General features: G+C 44.0%; 1 long non-coding RNA gene across 2 annotated transcripts in view; it reads left to right on the plus strand.

Annotated features, from left to right (window-relative positions):
• LOC137547395 (uncharacterized) overlaps nucleotides 1–18153 on the plus strand; it is a 97702-nt gene that overhangs the window by 3861 nt on the left and 75688 nt on the right. The window contains exon 2 of one of the 2 annotated variants that reach the window (XR_011026582.1): nucleotides 9165–9383. The exons of the other annotated variant lie outside the window; for it this stretch is intronic. This is a non-coding gene — a long non-coding RNA (uncharacterized lncRNA). The remainder of the gene's footprint in view (nucleotides 1–9164; nucleotides 9384–18153) is intronic. 2 annotated transcript variants of the gene reach the window in all.

Consider the following 18153-nt stretch of genomic DNA (forward strand, 5'->3'; position numbering starts at 1 on the left):
TCAGCCACGCTATATATAGCATTGTGTTTTCTGACACTCTGTGTACACGGCTTAGCCTGACTATATAGCATTGTGTGTACTGCCACTGTGCACCTCGCTCAGCCACGCTATATATAGCATTGTGTTTACTGCCACTCTGTGTACACCGCTCAGCCAGACTATATACCATTGTTTACTGACACTCTGTGTACACCGCTCAGCCAGACTATATACCATTGTTTACTGACACTCTGTGTACACGGCTCAGCCTGACTATATAGCATTGTGTGTACTGCCACTGTGCACCTCGCTCAGCCATGCTATATATAGCATTGTGTTTTCTGACACTCTGTGTACACGGCTTAGCCTGACTATATAGCATTGTGTGTACTGCCACTGTGCACCTCGCTCAGCCACGCTATATATAGCATTGTGTTTTCTGACACTCTGTGTACACGGCTTAGCCTGACTATATAGCATTGTGTGTACTGCCACTGTGCACCTCGCTCAGCCACGCTATATATAGCATTGTGTTTACTGCCACTCTGTGTACACCGCTCAGCCAGACTATATACCATTGTTTACTGACACTCTGTGTACACCGCTCAGCCAGACTATATACCATTGTTTACTGACACTCTGTGTACACGGCTCAGCCTGACTATATAGCATTGTGTGTACTGCCACTGTGCACCTCGCTCAGCCACGCTATATATAGCATTGTGTTTTCTGACACTCTGTGTACACGGCTTAGCCTGACTATATAGCATTGTGTGTACTGCCACTGTGCACCTCGCTCAGCCACGCTATATATAGCATTGTGTTTACTGCCACTCTGTGTACACCGCTCAGCCAGACTATATACCATTGTTTACTGACACTCTGTGTACACCGCTCAGCCAGACTATATACCATTGTTTACTGACACTCTGTGTACACGGCTCAGCCTGACTATATAGCATTGTGTGTACTGCCACTGTGTACCTCGCTCAGCCACGCTATATATAGCATTGTTTACTGACACTCTGTGTACACGGCTCAGCCAGACTATATAGCATTGTGTGTACTGCCACTCTGTGTACACGGCTCAGCCAGACTATATATCATTGTGTGTACTGCCACTCTGTGTACACCGCTCAGCCAGACTATATAGCATTGTGTGTACTGCCACTTTGTGTACACCGCTCAGCCAGACTATATAGCATTGTGTGTACTGCCACTCTGTGTACACCGCTCAGCCAGACTATATAGCATTGTGTGTACTGCCACTCTGTGTACACCGCTCAGCCAGACTATATAGCATTGTGTGTACTGCCACTCTGTGTACACCGCTCAGCCAGACTATATAGCATTGTGTTTACTTCCACTCTGTGTCTGCTGGGCCTGGGAACAGTAGTACACTGCTCACCCGCCACTGTATAGCATTGTGCTCTGTGTCGCTGCTGGGAATAGTGGTACACCGCTCACCCGCCACTGTATAGCATTGTGCTCTGTGTCGCTGCTGGGAATAGTGGTACTGTATAGCATTTCTGTACTGCCACTGTACTGCTGCCAGTCAGCGTGTACTGTAAGGATAAGTGAAATGAGGAAGAAATCCGGTGAAAGAGGAAGGGGCAAGGGAAGAGGTGTTTCCCCTGACGGTTCACGTACAGGCCACAGGGGAGCACCCAAGAAAACCCACTCAATACCGCCCATGTTGTCCAGGACAACAACCCTCACAAATCCAAAAGAACAGGACCAGATAATTACTTGGATGACCTCTCAAGCGTCCAGCAGTGGGTTAAGCAGCACCAGCACATCACGCACGAGGTCCGAGTCCTCAGCCAGTTACAAGGAGCCAGTGGGCACAAAGCTGACACAACCGGCAGCGACACCACGCACACAACTGCCAGATAACCAGTCCGATGAATTACCTCAGGACACAATGGGGTATTCGCAGGAGCTATTCCCAGCCCAACAAACTTCCACCTTTCAAAGGTCAATGGAGGAACAGCCAGAAATGTTGTGCCCGGATTCACAACCATTAACTGTGGGAAATGCACCGCGCACTGAAATACAAGGCGAGTCCGAGGAGGAATCGGAAACCCAAATCCCAGAGCAAGTTGGGCAGGAGGGGTTGCAATTGCAGGAGGTCGGCCGACAAGATCTGGAAGACGACGTTGGAGTGAGCTGCGCAGAGGTTGTTCTGGGGAGCTCTACTCCACGGCGGCGGCCCCCCACAATGACATATGACGAGTTTGAGGAGATGGAAGAGGAGGGTATGGACAATGTGGACATAGACCCAGATTTTGTTTGTGAACGAGAACATCGCCATCGTAGCAGCAGCACAGATGAGTCTGTTGAAGAACCCACTGCTGCACGAGTTCGCCTTGTGCCACAAGGTAGGCGGCGCGCAATTTCAGGCACCACAAGCGTGGAAGTTCAAGTGAGAGGCAAAAGAGGAGCAAACAAAAAACGCCAGCAAGGAGGCAGGTGCTCCAAAGTCTGGGCTTTCTTTGAAGACTGCACTGAGGATGTTACCATGGCGATTTGCAAGGTGTGCAAGACCCGCCTGAGCAGGGGGAAAAGTATTAACATACTCTCCACCAAAAGCATGAGCCGCCACATGCTATCCAAACATCCCACTCTGTGGGCAAACGCGGCAGGACAGGGTACCAGCAACACTGCCTCCCTTGGGTTCACCAGACTCACCACCAGACCCGCCTCAGCAGCAGCAGTAGCCCAGCCATTGCGTGGTTCACAACATTCACAAACATCAGACGACGCTGACACTGTCACTTTCCGGAGTAGTGCTCTTGAGGTCTCCCAGTGTTCATCAAACACAACAACCAACAGCCCTTCCGTGTGCAGCGCTACGGTTCAGTTGTCTGTGTCGGAGATGTTTGAGCGCTAGAGGAAATTGCCAGCAAATGACCCCCGGGCCGTGGCAGTAACAGCCAGCATAGCCAAGCTTCTGGCCTGCGAAATGCTGCCATATCGAGTGGTGGAGACAAACAGCTTCAAGGGCATGATGTCAGTGGCCATCCCACGTTACGTGGTTCCCAGCCGCTACCACTTTGCGCGCTCTGCAGTGCCTGAGTTGCATGAGCACGTGGTCAGCAAAATAACCCGAAGCTTGAAGAATGCCGTTGCCTGCAAGGTTCACCTCACCACTGACACTTGGACGAGTGCGTTCGGACAGGGTCGATACATCTCCCTTACCGCGCACTGGGTGAACCTTGTGGAGCCTGGCAGCGATTCCTCACCTGCTACGGCGCGGGTGTTGCCCACGCCGCAAACAGCTGCACCGCCGTCCCTCCCACTGGATAACAACAGCAGCACCTACCTCTCTGACTCCTTCTCCTCCAACGCATCTCAAAGCTGTACCTCATCCGGAAACGCTAACCCAGCAGCAGTAGGATCGTGGAAGCAGTGCAGCACAGCTGTTGGCATGCGTCAGCAAGCGTTGCTGAAGCTGATCTGCCTTGGGGATAAGCAGCACACAGGGGAGGAAATTTGGAAGGGAATAAAGGAACATACGGATTTGTGGCTGGCACCGCTGGACCTGAAACCGGGCATGGTTGTGTGTGATAATGGGAGTAATCTCATTCGCGCTTTAAGGTTGGCTAAGCTGACACACATCCCTTGCCTGGCGCACGTGATGAACCTAGTAGTTCAGCGGTTCCTGAGGACATACCCAGGCGTGGCCGATCTTCTGTTGAAGGTGCGTCGAGTGGCCAAACATTGTAGAAATTCCAGTACTGCTTCGGGGGCACTCGCCAAGATGCAGGAGCGCTTCAATCTCCCCCACCATCGCTTGCTGTGTGATGTCCCTACGCGCTGGAATTCTACGCTGCACATGCTAGCACGCTTTTGTGAGCAGAAGAGTGCAGTGGTCCAGTACATGACGGCGCAGTACCGAGGCACATCCGGACAGCTGCCAAGCTTCTGTGGATCCGATTGGGCCAACATGTTGGACCTCTGCCAAGTCCTCCAAAATTTTGAGCAATCCACGTTGCTTGTGAGCAGTGACAACTCTTCAGTCAGCATTACCATACCACTGCTGTGTTTACTGAAGAGGTCAATGTTGAAAATCAAGGAAACAGCTGTCATGATGCAACTGGGGGAATCTGAAGGAGAAAACGATCAGCGTGATGGTACCAACATCAGGCCATCCGCCTCAGGGAACGCTGGCCCCAGCAGCTATGACGAAGAAGAGGAGGAGGAACAGCTGGAGTTGGAGCAGGAATTTCATGCCACCACTGACGAGGGCCAGAGCGGTGCACGTTGGACTTCCACAATTCAGCGCGAATGGTCAGCAGAAGCAGACCAGGAGGAAGGTGACGACTATGATGCATCACAACAACTATCACAACGCTCACAAGAGGATGATGAGGATTCTGGTAGGACTCTGGCACACATGGCTTAATTCATGCTAGACTGCATTAAACGCGACCCACGCATTGTGCACATTCTGGACAACACCAATTACTGGGTTTATACCCTTCTGGATCCACGGTACAAACACAATGTTCCAAAACTGCTTGAAGAAAGAGTCAGACAGGTCAAAATGGAAGAATACCAGCAGGCCCTTGTGGAGACTTTAGAGAGGAGATTGACATCCTCCCCCTCCTCTAGCCAGTTGTACGCCGACAGACTGACTTCCGCAAACCCAGGACGACCAGGAGGGCAGCAAACAACGCAAGCCGCAGCTAGTGCCCAAAAGGGAATGGTATCGGCAGTGTCCTTGGAGTGGGAAAATTTTCTGACACCCATACAGCAGCAGCCCACTGAACAGCAAGCGTGCAGATCCACCTCCAACACCGATCGCCTGGAGAAGATGGTCAAGGACTACATGTCAGATGACGTAGCTGTGTCGAACAATCCATCTGCACCCTTCAACTATTGGGTATCGAAGCTAGACACCTGGCACGAACTGGCAATGTACGCAATAGAGGTGCTGGCTTGCCCGGCAGCCAGCATTATGTCGGAACGCCGTTTCAGTGCTGCCGGAGGCATCGTCACAGATCGGCGTATCCGCCTCTCCACAGAAAATGCAGACCGTCTGACTCAAATTAAAATGAATCAATCCTGGATTGGAAATGACTACGCAACACTCCAGGACCCCAACCAAGTAACATGACCAATGAACATCTGGGATGGTGTAGCGTTTCCGGTCCCTGTTTATTGAACCTCTCATCTGTATTACATTTATGACTGCATGGCAGCAAAAAGCATTGCTGCTATATCCGCACGCTTTTTGTCCTCATGCAAGGCCTGGGTTGTTGTGTCTCAAAAAGCATGGCCTTCTCCTCCTGCGCCTCCTCCTGTTCCATCACGTCTGCTGCTGCTGGGTTAGCGTTGCCGCGTGGTCCCTGTTTATTGAACCACTTATCTTTTTTACATTTATGACTGCATGGCAGTACAAAGCATGCTATCCGCACGCTTTTTGTCCTCATGCAAGGCCTGGGTTGTTGTGTCTCAAAAAGCATGGCCTTCTCCTCCTGCGCCTGCTCCTGTTCCATCACGTGTGCTGCTGCTGCTGCTGGGTTAGCGTTGCCGGTCCCTGTTTATGGAACCTCTTATCTTTATTACATTTATGACTGCATGGCGGTACAAAGCATGCTATCCGCACGCTTCTTGTCCTCATGCAAGGCCTGGGTTGTTGTGTCTCACAAAGCGTGGCCTTCTCCTCCTGCGCCTCCTCCTGTTCCATCATGTGTGCTGCTGCTGGGTTAGCGTTGCCGGTCCCTGTTTATGGAACCTCTTATCTTTATTACATTTATGACTGCATGGCGGTACAAAGCATGCTATCCGCACGCTTCTTGTCCTCATGCAAGGCCTGGGTTGTTGTGTCTCACAAAGCGTGGCCTTCTCCTCCTGCGCCTCCTCCTGTTCCATCACGTCTGCTGCTGCTGGGTTAGCGTTGCCGCGTGGTCCCTGTTTATTGAACCACTTATCTTTATTACATTTATGACTGCATGGCGGTACCTCATGCAAGGCCTGGGTTGTTGTGTCTCACAAAGCGTGGCCTTCTCCTCCTGCGCCTCCTCCTGTTCCATCACGTCTGCTGCTGCTGGGTTAGCGTTGCCGCGTGGTCCCTGTTTATTGAACCACTTATCTTTATTACATTTATGACTGCATGGCGGTACAAAGCATGCTATCCGCACGCTTCTTGTCCTCATGCAAGGCCTGCGTTGTTGTGTCTCACAAAGCGTGGCCTTCTCCTCCTGCGCCTCCTCCTGTTCCATCACGTCTGCTGCTGCTGGGTTAGCGTTGCCGCGTGGTCCCTGTTTATTGAACCACTTATCTTTATTACATTTATGACTGCATGGCGGTACAAAGCATGCTATCCGCACGCTTCTTGTCCTCATGCAAGGCCTGGGTTGTTGTGTCTCACAAAGCGTGGCCTTCTCCTCCTGCGCCACCCTCCTCCTGTTCCATCACGTGTGCTGCTGCTGGGTTAGCGTTACCGGTCCCTTTTCCTGGAACCTCTTATATGTATTACATTTATGACTGCATGCCGACAAAAAGCATGTTACCTGTGCAAAGAAAACAGACATTTCCCGCATTTAAAAGACAGTTTTCCCTTTGAAACTTTAAAATCGATTTTCTCAAAAACTATAAGCTCTTTTTGCTAAAAATTTTTTCCTCTTGTACCCACTCCCAAGGTGCACATACCCTGTAAATTTGGGGTATGTAGCATGTAAGGAGGCTTTACAAAGCACAAAAGTTCGGGTCCCCATTGACTTCCATTATGTTCGGAGTTCGGGTCGAACACCCGAACATCGCGGCCATGTTCGGCCTGTTCGGCCCGAACCCGAACATCTAGATGTTCGCCCAACACTACCTTTAAGCAGTGTCTCATACATATTTTACTTTAGTTGCTGGGATAAATTATGCCAGAGGAAAGGGGCTTATGTCTGTTGGATATTTTATATATAGTATAACATTATTAACCCACAAATAAGATAATCCAATCAGCAGGTATGTATGAGATATCATTCTTTGCATATATTTTAGAGAATTTGTTTTACAAATTTAACACATAAATACTGTATAAAATAATTTGCTGCTCCACATGGTGTGTTTAATAGCTATAGAGGTGTTAGTAATTGTGTGCCCATGTTCTACATGATTTGATAGCAAGTTAAAATGTAACTCTTGCCATTGATCTCTTTCCATTGATCCAAGGCCTGAATTACTGCACCGTAATGATAAACTTCACAGTATGTCCAAGGATGAGTCTTGGATTTGTATACCATAAAATTTTAGTTCCCTAGACATCACAACACGTGAAATTCTAAAACATAATTCCATGTAAGGTCATTACAGTAAATCAATAGAACATTATTGATGAGATGGTTCTTTACACCACTATCTGAAAATGCAGGTCTAAATACAGCTTTTGAGTTTGAGAGTTATTGTCAGCTAGTGAAAGAAAAGCTCTGTTCCCATCAATCTGTTGTACATCTTACATGGCGAGAACCCTATTTTATGTCTTTTGCAATCAGTGTATTGACTTAAAGCTAAAGATACCACCTTACACTGTACATTTCACCGAAAATCTCCAATGTTGTTGTTGTTGAGAGTGAAGGTAACAATGCTGAAGTAGCCAGTACAGACATTATTTAGTTCTACACCAATCAGAGAAGACAGCTAGGCATGCAAAGTATGCTTCTTGCCTTACTAAGAATATTTAAATTGTGTTAGGTTATGACTGTAAACGCACCTTGTAATCAGCGCGAGAGCCTAAAAAATATTTTAGGTGCCACAGATGTAGAAGTCTAATGTGCTCTATAATGTGTAACTAATGGAGGTAAGCCAAATAGCTGATAAAGAGGAAATGTAATGACATCATGACATACAGTAGAATGCATTAAGACATTTAGGGTGCCCACTTTGTAGGTAATTTTCCTGGTTTCAGTCTTAGAAACACTCCATATAGCTACATTTCGCTGTGATGTTTAACCTAGGCTTCATACCATGAGCACAAAGCAATGACCTCAAAGAAACTGCACCAAAACAGCATATATCAATGAACAATATACCATCCTTTATTGAAATACAAACATTAAAAACCATTAAAACATGGTGGGGGGATGTATAAACCCACAATATCGGAGAACCGGAGGAAATACAAAGTGCTAGTGTCAATCATAGTGATCCTCAAAATAGCATAAATATGGCACTAAACGTGCATCGATTATTGTGACACATACAAAAACCAACATTGATTAATATTACAAGTGCAAATAGCATCAATAAATAATTCAAATTCACAAATAGAGTAAAAAAGAGAAAAGTGAGATATTACCAAGAAGAGGGAAACTACTGAGGTAGAATGTAAAACCGGATTAGAAACAGAAAACAATCACATAGTGATAGGACAAGTGGATAGGATCCTACTGGTACAGTGTCTCCACGTGTCCCCACCGCCGTTATCGCGATTCGCCATGTATAGCGTGGCTTTTTCAATAGCTATGCAATTCAGTTTTTCACCTGAATGTTCTCCTAGGTGAAATTTTCAAACTTGTCAATAAAATGCCTTTTAAACCACCAGCAATCAAGCACATTGTTTTGATAGCACTTTTTTGACTACTTTTTGGTACTTTTTTCCATTGCAAAGTGCTAAAAAGTTATTATAAATCAAAGATGCCAAATTTTCTCTTAGGAGAAATCTCAGGAGAGAAAGTGAATTGCATATGGCCCAGTATCTTCTAATTATTTCTTCACAAAATCACCTCCTTTATTTAAACATGTATCGTCTTTTTACTAGCATGTTAATACTGCTAAACAAACACTTGCTAGCATTCTGCAGTCAAGTCATGTAAACAAGCAGTGCAGGGAAAGAAGAGATTACCCTGAAACGTTTAATTACACAGAAAGTATACCACTGCAAGGCAGATAAAAAAAACAAAAAAACAAAATAAAAATAAACAGCTTTTACATTTTGGACAACCCTCATAATGTGTAATCCAACTCTATAATTTCCAGGTTCCCTTCTGGTCCCAGTAAGTGGTCAGTTTTTTATTCTCTCTAGTGTCTTTTATTTTATATTTTTTCTCATTATCAAATTTATGACAAATTAACATTTTACACTGAACGTATTATTTTATAAGTCTGTGGTGGCAGCAAAAAAGGTTAACTCATCTCTATGTACTACTAATGGTGCATCTATATGTATGTATTTTTTCTTAATGCAGGACACCACCACCTTTTCATAATGCAGGACACCACCCTACATGGAAATAATAAGCAAGCACAGAGAATGTTTTCGAGGAAGTATAATAGCTTTACTCTGCATGGGGGTTAAATGGATGTTTTAGTATCTAATAGTGTTTTGTGTCAAGCAGAAAAGGAAAACAAGAACACTTGGTGATCAATACCCAAGCAACTGCCAGTACATGAGTGCAGCTACAAAGGTACATCCAGTAGGATATGTCAGTCAATACATATAGCTGACAAAATCTAATGACATTATTAGTGTTACATGTGCCGTGTGCAATAATGGTCTATGTCATTTCGATGCACGCTCTGCAGTCATTAAAAATACATTACGTTTTCCCAGTTTAAAGCATAATTACAGCAAATATCCAGCTTAGGAAATTTACTGTGCTTATAAAATCACATTTAAAATTAATTTAAAACATATACTGTATATGTTCAACTACTATTAAACTATAACAGGCATATGTACATACATGTAGTACAGGCAAAATTATTATTATTTTTTTTTATAAACTTGCCAATTCTTATGACAAAAGAAACAAAGGTTTTCTCCTGGAATGTGTGCCTCATGGCATACTTTAGTTGGGCTCAGGGTGTACGTGAACTGTCATAGTCAATCTACGTTTTGAAGCAAAAAAAATATGATAAACTCTATATAAATTAACCTGAATAAGTATTTATAATTAATAAAAAGCATAAATGGATGTTTTAAATCATTTATACACAGCTACGGAGTGCTCCTACTCAATCTGTATATGTCAAGGGGTACTTGAGATGATTTTACTCACAATGTGGGGTTGCTTGGCCAGTCAATAAAGGACCACTATCACAAAAAAAAGTAAAATATAAAATACACGTACACACATACAGATATAGAAATATGCTTTTTCCACAGAAAAATTTGTTATAAATTACTTTTCTCCTATGTTGCTGTCACTTAACTTTCCTGACGGTCTATTAAAACCGCCAGGATGGCGGCGCAGCACCTCCGGCAATCAGAGCAAACAGGAAATCCCATTCAGAACTGAATTCAAACCCAGTGTTATGTGCCATGCTGTTTTCCCTCCCTCTCCCCTCCCTGTAGCAACCTGAGCCATACAGGCAACAGTAACTGTGTAGGTGTACACACCTTAACATTACTCCTCACATGTGGAAAAACTTTGAAAAATGATATTGGTACAACCCCCAGCACAGCCAAACTACTCTTCCCCATCCTCCATATTACCATACACTTACCTCTGCATTGGACTAGAATCACAATTTTAAGAACGGGGGATATGTCAATGACTTACAAAGCCACACTCTCACCATTTCACCTGACTACAGGTTAACCTTTGTCCCAGTACAGAGACTGATGTATAGTCCAGACTACAGTATTCCTGCCCCAGGTCTCTGTGGACTTGTTTTTCAAATCTGTACACAAAGCAGAATCCCCTTTTGCAGACACTGTTTCACATTCAATGCATGCTTACTTTAACCTCCCTGGCAGTATGATTATTTGTAGATTTTAGGATCTAAAAGTGGTGCATTTTTTGCACGCTTTCCTGACCTTAAAATGCAGCCCCTGCGGCAGCCCCTGCACTAATTTACCTCGCTGGGATCTAGCGCTGAAATTCTCCCTCTGTACTCTGGGTAACCCTATAGTGAGATGAGATAGCCGGCTATCGTCATGACGACAGGCAGCAATCTCACCAGGGGGAAAGGTGAGGGGAGGTGAATGAAAAATCCCACTCGCACCATTGCTCTGCATAAACCTCGAGGCAGTCACCACAAGTCTAGTTCAGAGTTACCGGTCTGAGCTTCAGATTTCCAAGCCTGACTCGGGGTTACCGAAATGGATGTTAAACTACATAAACAGTTGTGAAGCACTTATATACATTAATATTTAATGTACCAAATGTGTAATGATCCCTTTAAATTACACACAGACTTGAGTAGCTGTGATAAAGGGTTATAGCAATGTTTTAATAAAAGTGGGACTGGAGTTTAGGCTTAAAGTAAACAGCATTTTGCCATTAACAAACTCTATAACTATATTTCATCCAGTTTTATTAAAAGTAACAGATTATTTGAATTATTGTTGTTGTTCTCATGCATATTTCCTGGGTAATTATTTTACAAATAATAATATATAGCTAAAGGGATAACTCATTCTTAACTATCTTCCTTACCTGCAGCAATAGCTTACTTTTATTATCACCAAGCAGCTAGGGCCTTTTTCAGTATGAAGAATAATGTACAATCCGAGTTTATAAGACTGAATCTGGAGAACACAGATAACACAAGTAGAAAGTTATTGTGGCTTAACATTTCTACAAAACTTTGAAAAAGCCCATGCAGACCTACTGGTGCAATCTGCAAAACATGACATTTTATGCAAGCGATAAGCATTGATATTTTGAAGCCATTTGGAGTGGGTACTTTACATCCAAATCATTTTGAAGACACTATCAGTGATAGCATCGGCATTAGAAATTATCAAAATGTCCTTTCTATTCCTTTGTAAGGAATCAATCTTTATTCAACCCATGACAAATGAAAGAGCAAAACAGTTTTGGAATAATAACAGAATACTGAAAGTGACCAGCCTTGTAATAAAAGGACTGCTGATCACTGATTAACAATAGCTTTGCAGCTATTTCAACAGTACAATACTTCTAATGCACAAACTCCCAATGTGTTGTGCCTAATCTTATCTTATAAATACTTTGTAATAAAGTTTTATGTTATTGCCACTGAAAAGAGCAGCAATAGCAGTAGCTAAGGACTAGATCTAGAAGCTTTAGGTAAGTGGCTACTTTATATCAGATACTACCTGTGCAGATTGGTCCCCAGTGGTTGGGTCATGATCTCTCTCTCACTCATGATGTTTTGTGGTGTTTGAAAGCCATCCTTGGTTCAATCTTTACAGTACATTTACAGTACATTTTTCTGAAAAAAGTCCTCGTATTTAAGCCATTTCTAGACCCTCCTTTGCTGCTCTTGTGGCTTGCCCAGGGTATTTCAGGCATCTAAACTGTCTTCCAGTAACCTCCAGTGACTAAGTACACACTTACTTTTTCTACTTGCCCCTTCAGACAAGTGGAACATGGGTTTGAATGCCTATCATATAAAGTGGAATCCTTGTATTCAATGGTTAAATCCTTTATCATAGCCCCTAGCTACATTCCGTCCTATCACTGGCACTGTGGGTATATATTTACCATGAGATGCAGTTTGCCCCGGTTTTCCACTGAAACTTGTGAATACACGTAAGAAGCAGCTTAATGATTAGTGATCAACCAGGTGTTAATGTATATGGTGTGAGTTCAAGTTCCTCTTCACAGGGGCTCAATTGTGAGCTGGTGAGGGATCCTTCAGACCCCTATACCAATACAAACCAGCACTATTTTTTTTAAATTAAAGCCTTATTGGTACAGAGACATGGAGGTATGTTCAGCAAACAGTGGTAAGATTGCCGTGCACATGCAGCATGTGAGTGTGTGTGTGCTATTGGTACTTACCTGAGCGACTGAGCACACATTGCGCAAATGGCACAGCCTGAAGAATGTAAACGATGTTGTGCATTGGTAGCATAATGCATGTTATTCAATTTGCACAGCCTGCAAAATGTTACCACTGTTTGCTGAATATAACCCCTAGGTTGATAGACAGATCGATAGATAGATTAGGGTTGTTTGGAAATGCCCATTTCCAATTTAGTTTTTCTGCGACGGGGCTAAAATTACCAAGTTGCGGTAAATCTAATATCCACGAAATTCTGATTACCGATTCCCAAATTCTGATCGGAAATTCCGATTTCCAATCAGAAATGCGGAGATTTCATTTCTACAGAATCCAAATAAGTATCCCTAAAATAGATATATAGATAAAAGATACACTAAAATATCCATACATTGGTACTATAGAGGCAATGACTCCCAATAGTTTTGCTTTACATTGGGAAGGCTCAGCAGATGAACTAAAAATTAAGCAAAACAAAAGAGGGACACTGAAAGCCCAATATGGTGTAGTATGAACTGGTAGTAGAGGAAAAGATGATAAAGTTAATACAATAAACTCGCAAGTCAGGGTTACCTCTCGGCAACCACTGATAATGCAGGTGGGGAGATTAGACCTGACGACCTGGCCCCACTCAGGATTAAGAAGTTGCTCTCTGTAGATAGGAAACATGGAGAAAAAACACCCCTCCACCAAGGGTGGACTTGTACAATGTTATAGGTATACAGAGGCGCCAAAAGAATAAAAGTATCTAAAGGCAATAGGGATGGAGCATATACAAACAGGTCTGTAACTCAGCCAAGCACCTCTGTGACAGAGGCACTTACCTGAAGAAGCGGGGTCATTCCTGCAAAACTCGTAGTATGATCTTTTAGGTTGTATAAATAAACTGCTTTATTGATATTACTTCAATATTATCTTGTATCTGCTTGGAGGCGGTAAGTCCACCACTGCCTCCTCTATCTATTTTTCAACTTTTTAAAAACGTGTATTCTTTTGGTGCCTCTGTATACCTATATCAATAAAATGTAAACAAAGAATAAAGTAAGATGCAGTGTTTGAAAACTGAATTCTTAATGCCTGTTGCAGAATGAAAGAAACCTCACATGAGCCCTCTGGGGAAAGGGCTCAGTCTTGGCTGTGGCTACTGGTAATTCCACTGGTTGATATAGAAGCCTACAGTTTATAGAGCCCATATAATAGAAAAATATTGGTGACCTCAATCTCTGCTTTATTGCCATAAGATGTAGGAGAATGGTGTAATGCTTTCCCTGTGGTAGGGTGGCAACTTTTGTTTTTCTTTATGATGCAGTGTATATTTTTATATGTAGGAATAATGTTATTAGAAAAAGGCGTCAGAAAGATGTAAGGCGATGTGGTAAGATCTGGTATTTTACAGAGCGGAAAAGAAAAATATCAAAGATTGATTTTTGCTGCAAGAAAAAAATATAACTTTTATAAATCTAAACCATAATACCAGGGGATATAAAGGAACCATCTAACCAATTATTTTCACAATGCAATGTTCTAAATTCCAGTTTATGATTTACAGAAGATGTCCTGATCCTCAGGCAGGTGTCTTAAACTGCAAAAAAAAAAAATTGGGCTCATTTAGCAATACTAGACTGCTCCTAGCACAGCTATCTAGCCTAGAACAGATCATAAGATAGCTGCCACTTTCCATAGTCTCTAATAGAATACCCATAATGCATCATTTGAGGATAGTGGGCAGAGTCACACAACCCATTTAAATAAACTGGGTAGTTCATATCACCTTACATTTACATTAAAGGGATACTTACACAGGCACATAAATAACAAATTAATTACATTTTTTAAAATTATATTTAACACATGCACACATACACACACACACACTGTACACAGGTGCATGCATGGATGCAATATGCATATTTTAAAGTCCAGTGAATAACCAATGCCTTTCAGGAAATTAGATTTCCAGGGGTAGGGGTTCTTTTAATAAAGTGTTGGTAAAGATGCATGCAAATTCTAGATGTTCATCTTTACAGAACATTCTTATTCTTTATTGTTCTTCCCACTACAAGGCACTTCTCACCTGTTAGCCGTTAGTTCAACCTTTACTCTTGTGTATATGTATAGCAATCATTACTGCAACAGGTGTCTGAAACAATTACCAGCAATTACACTAGACAAAAGCAACTGAGCATCCATTTGTAGCGTATGCTGGGAATACAGTCCCCAGGGAGAAAAGCGCTATATAAATATTATTGTTAGTGTTATTGTTGCTACATTCCTCGATTCTGAGCCATTTAGATGGCTCAATAGATAATTTCCGACACGTCCGCCCAATCATTTTGCCCCTCGATTCTGCATTGAGGACAATGCAAAAAGATAAGAAATACAAGATAAGAAAAACAAACGGAAGATAAGACAATAGCCTGCGGAATCGAGCGGGGAATTGATCGAGCGGGAGAATCGAGAGGCAAAATCGAGCCATGTATGCCCAGCATTACATTTCCCAAGACAATGTAAACACGGGGCAGTAATGAACAGGCTTATACATCCTTTGAACTTATTATTATAAATGTATCTTATTATAAAGACTTTTAAAGCGTTCCTTATGGCAAATGATTCAATATTTCTTATGGTTCATGTTATAAATATTATTATTATCGAAATGGACAATTTGGTCCTAAACAGCACCAGGGAAAGTTGGACACTGCCATAGCCATCCATATTGAAGTAGGATAATACTGGCTACAACCAGTAATTTGGATGCAGGGGGCTCCAGATAAAAACAGCAGGCACCAGAGTGGTTTGTGGAAAATAGTGGCAGTAGAGTTAGTGGAACTCTGCTGGAAAGGTGGCAGGCAGGCTGGAAGTAATAGTTAACTGGAATTTGTCTACACTGTACCATTTTTGGAAAGATGCTTTATTATTTCTATTATTTTTGTAAAAAACGCAAGCCTTGCCCATTGGGTACAAACAAATCCTGAAGAGCCTTGACACCATCATGGTATGGGTATCTTCTTATAATGCAAATATGTACTGGTAGGTAAAAATACCCCCCCCCCCTCTCAAAAAAAAAGATAAATACACAACTTATTAACAAAAAGTGGAGAAAGAGGCACCTAGGGTATGATAAAACTATGTTAAAAGCAACTAAAATGAGAAAGGTTTGAGGTGGCTTACCTCAATGATGACATGTTCAAGCAACTTGTAAAGTACTTTAATATGCACTTGGCAACGCATTTTGTGGTTCTCATCTAGTGTTGGGCGAACAGTGTTCGCCACTGTTCGGGTTCTGCAGAACATCACCCTGTTCGGGTGATGTTCGAGTTCGGCAGAACACCTGATGGTGTTCGGCCAAACCGTTCGGCCACATGGGCGAACTAAGAGCACATGGCCGAACGTTCCCCGAACGTTCGGCTAGCGCTGTGATTGGCCGAACGGGTCACGTGGTTCGGACCCGAACGCGCTCTGATTGGCCGAACGGTCACGTGGTTCGGGTAAATAAATACCCGAACCACGTCCTATCTCTGCCATTTGTCTGTGGGTTTAGCTTTGGGTAGGCAGGCAGGGTAGTTCGCTCTCCAGCCACGCTAGCCAGGGTCCCCCCCAGTCATTGTGTGTCGCTGCTGGGAACAGTAGTACACCGCTCGCTCAGCCACACTATATATAGCATTGTTTACTGCCACTGTGTACCTCGCTCAGCCACACTATATATAGCATTGTGTTTACTGCCACTCTGTGTACACGGCTCAGCCAGACTATATAGCATTGTGTGTACTGCCACTGTGTACCTCGCTCAGCCACGCTATATATAGCATTGTGTTTACTGCCACTCTGTGTACACCGCTCAGCCAGACTATATAGCATTGTGTGTACTGTGTACACGGCTCAGCCAGACTATATAGCATTGTGTGTACTGCCACTCTGTGTACACCGCTCAGCCAGACTATATAGCATTGTGTGTACTGCCACTCTGTGTACACGGCTCAGCCAGACTATATAGCATTGTGTGTACTGCCACTCTGTGTACACCGCTCAGCCAGACTATATAGCATTGTTTACTGCCACTCTGTGTACACGGCTCAGCCAGACTATATAGCATTGTTTACTGCCACTCTGTGTACACCGCTCAGCCAGACTCTATAGCATTGTGTGTACTGCCACTCTGTGTACACCGCTCAGCCAGACTATATAGCATTGCGTACTCTGCCAGTCAGTGTGTATATTGCTGGGATCAGTAATACTCCACTCACCGCCAACCACTATATGAGCTCACCATGAGTTCCTCAGAGACCTCCGCTGTGAGCAGCACTCCCAACAACAGCAACAGCCAACGCCCCACGCAAGCTATAACATCCACCCCAGCAGCCAGTGGTCAGCAGCAGCCCTCCCCGGAGGAGAACGTTGTGTCCATCGGTCCGTCGCCAGAGCGATTAATGAGGGCTGCCATTGAGGAGACGATGGGGCCTGATGTGGAGGAGGAGGTCTGGCTCAGGCCAGCATCCCAAGTTAATGTTGAGGACGATGAGGGGTCTGTGTCTGGGGATGTTGGGGTGGCAGAGGTGGTGGGTGGGTCAGACTCAGTAGAAGAGTTGTATGATGAGGATGATGATCGGGACCATCTGTATGTGCCTCAGAGTCCGACCCCGGAAAACATGTTGTATCGTGTGTTTAGGTACTAAAATCTGCTTTCCCACTTCCCAGTACTGCCCGCAGTGCCCGGGTCCACGGATCCATATAATTTTTTGGGCAGCACTATCAAACTGTGGTACTATCAGTGAGTTGCCATGGTCCTTCTGTGCTGCCTGTCACACTCACCGTCTGTCTGCAGATGGATTGTTCAACACAGCTACGCCATCTGACATGTAGTCCTGGACCTTGACCATCTTCTCCAGGCGATTGGTGTTGGAGGACGTGGAACTGCCCGATTGCTGTTCTGTGGGCTGCTGCATGGGTGTCAGAAAATGTTCCCACTCCAAGGACACTGCCAATACCATTCCCTTTTCGGCACTAGCAGCAGCTTGTGTTCTTTGCTGCCCTCCTGGTCCTCCTGGGTTTGCTGAAGTCAGTCTGTCGGCGTACAACTGGCTAGAGAAGGAGGAGGATGTCAATCTCCTCTCTAAAGTCTCCATCCTCAAGGGCCTGCTGGAATTGTTCCATTTTTGACCTGTCTGACACTTTCTTCAATCAGTTTTTTAACATTGTGTTTGTATAAACTGGGTATAAACCCAGTAATTGGTGTTGTCCAGATTCCAGAATAATGAATAATAATGAATAGTGAATAATGCGCGGGCTGCGTTCAATGCAGTCTAGCATGAATTGAGCCATGTGTGCCAGAGAGTCCTGCCAGACTCCTCTGTCTTCATGTTCTTGTGAGCGTTGTGATTGTTGTGATGCACCATATTCGTCACCAGCATCACTTTCTTCCTCTTCTGCTGTCCATTCCCGCTAAATTGTGGAAGTCCAACG

Source organism: Hyperolius riggenbachi, chromosome 1 (assembly GCF_040937935.1).
Source record: "Hyperolius riggenbachi isolate aHypRig1 chromosome 1, aHypRig1.pri, whole genome shotgun sequence".
Taxonomy (NCBI): domain Eukaryota; kingdom Metazoa; phylum Chordata; class Amphibia; order Anura; family Hyperoliidae; genus Hyperolius; species Hyperolius riggenbachi.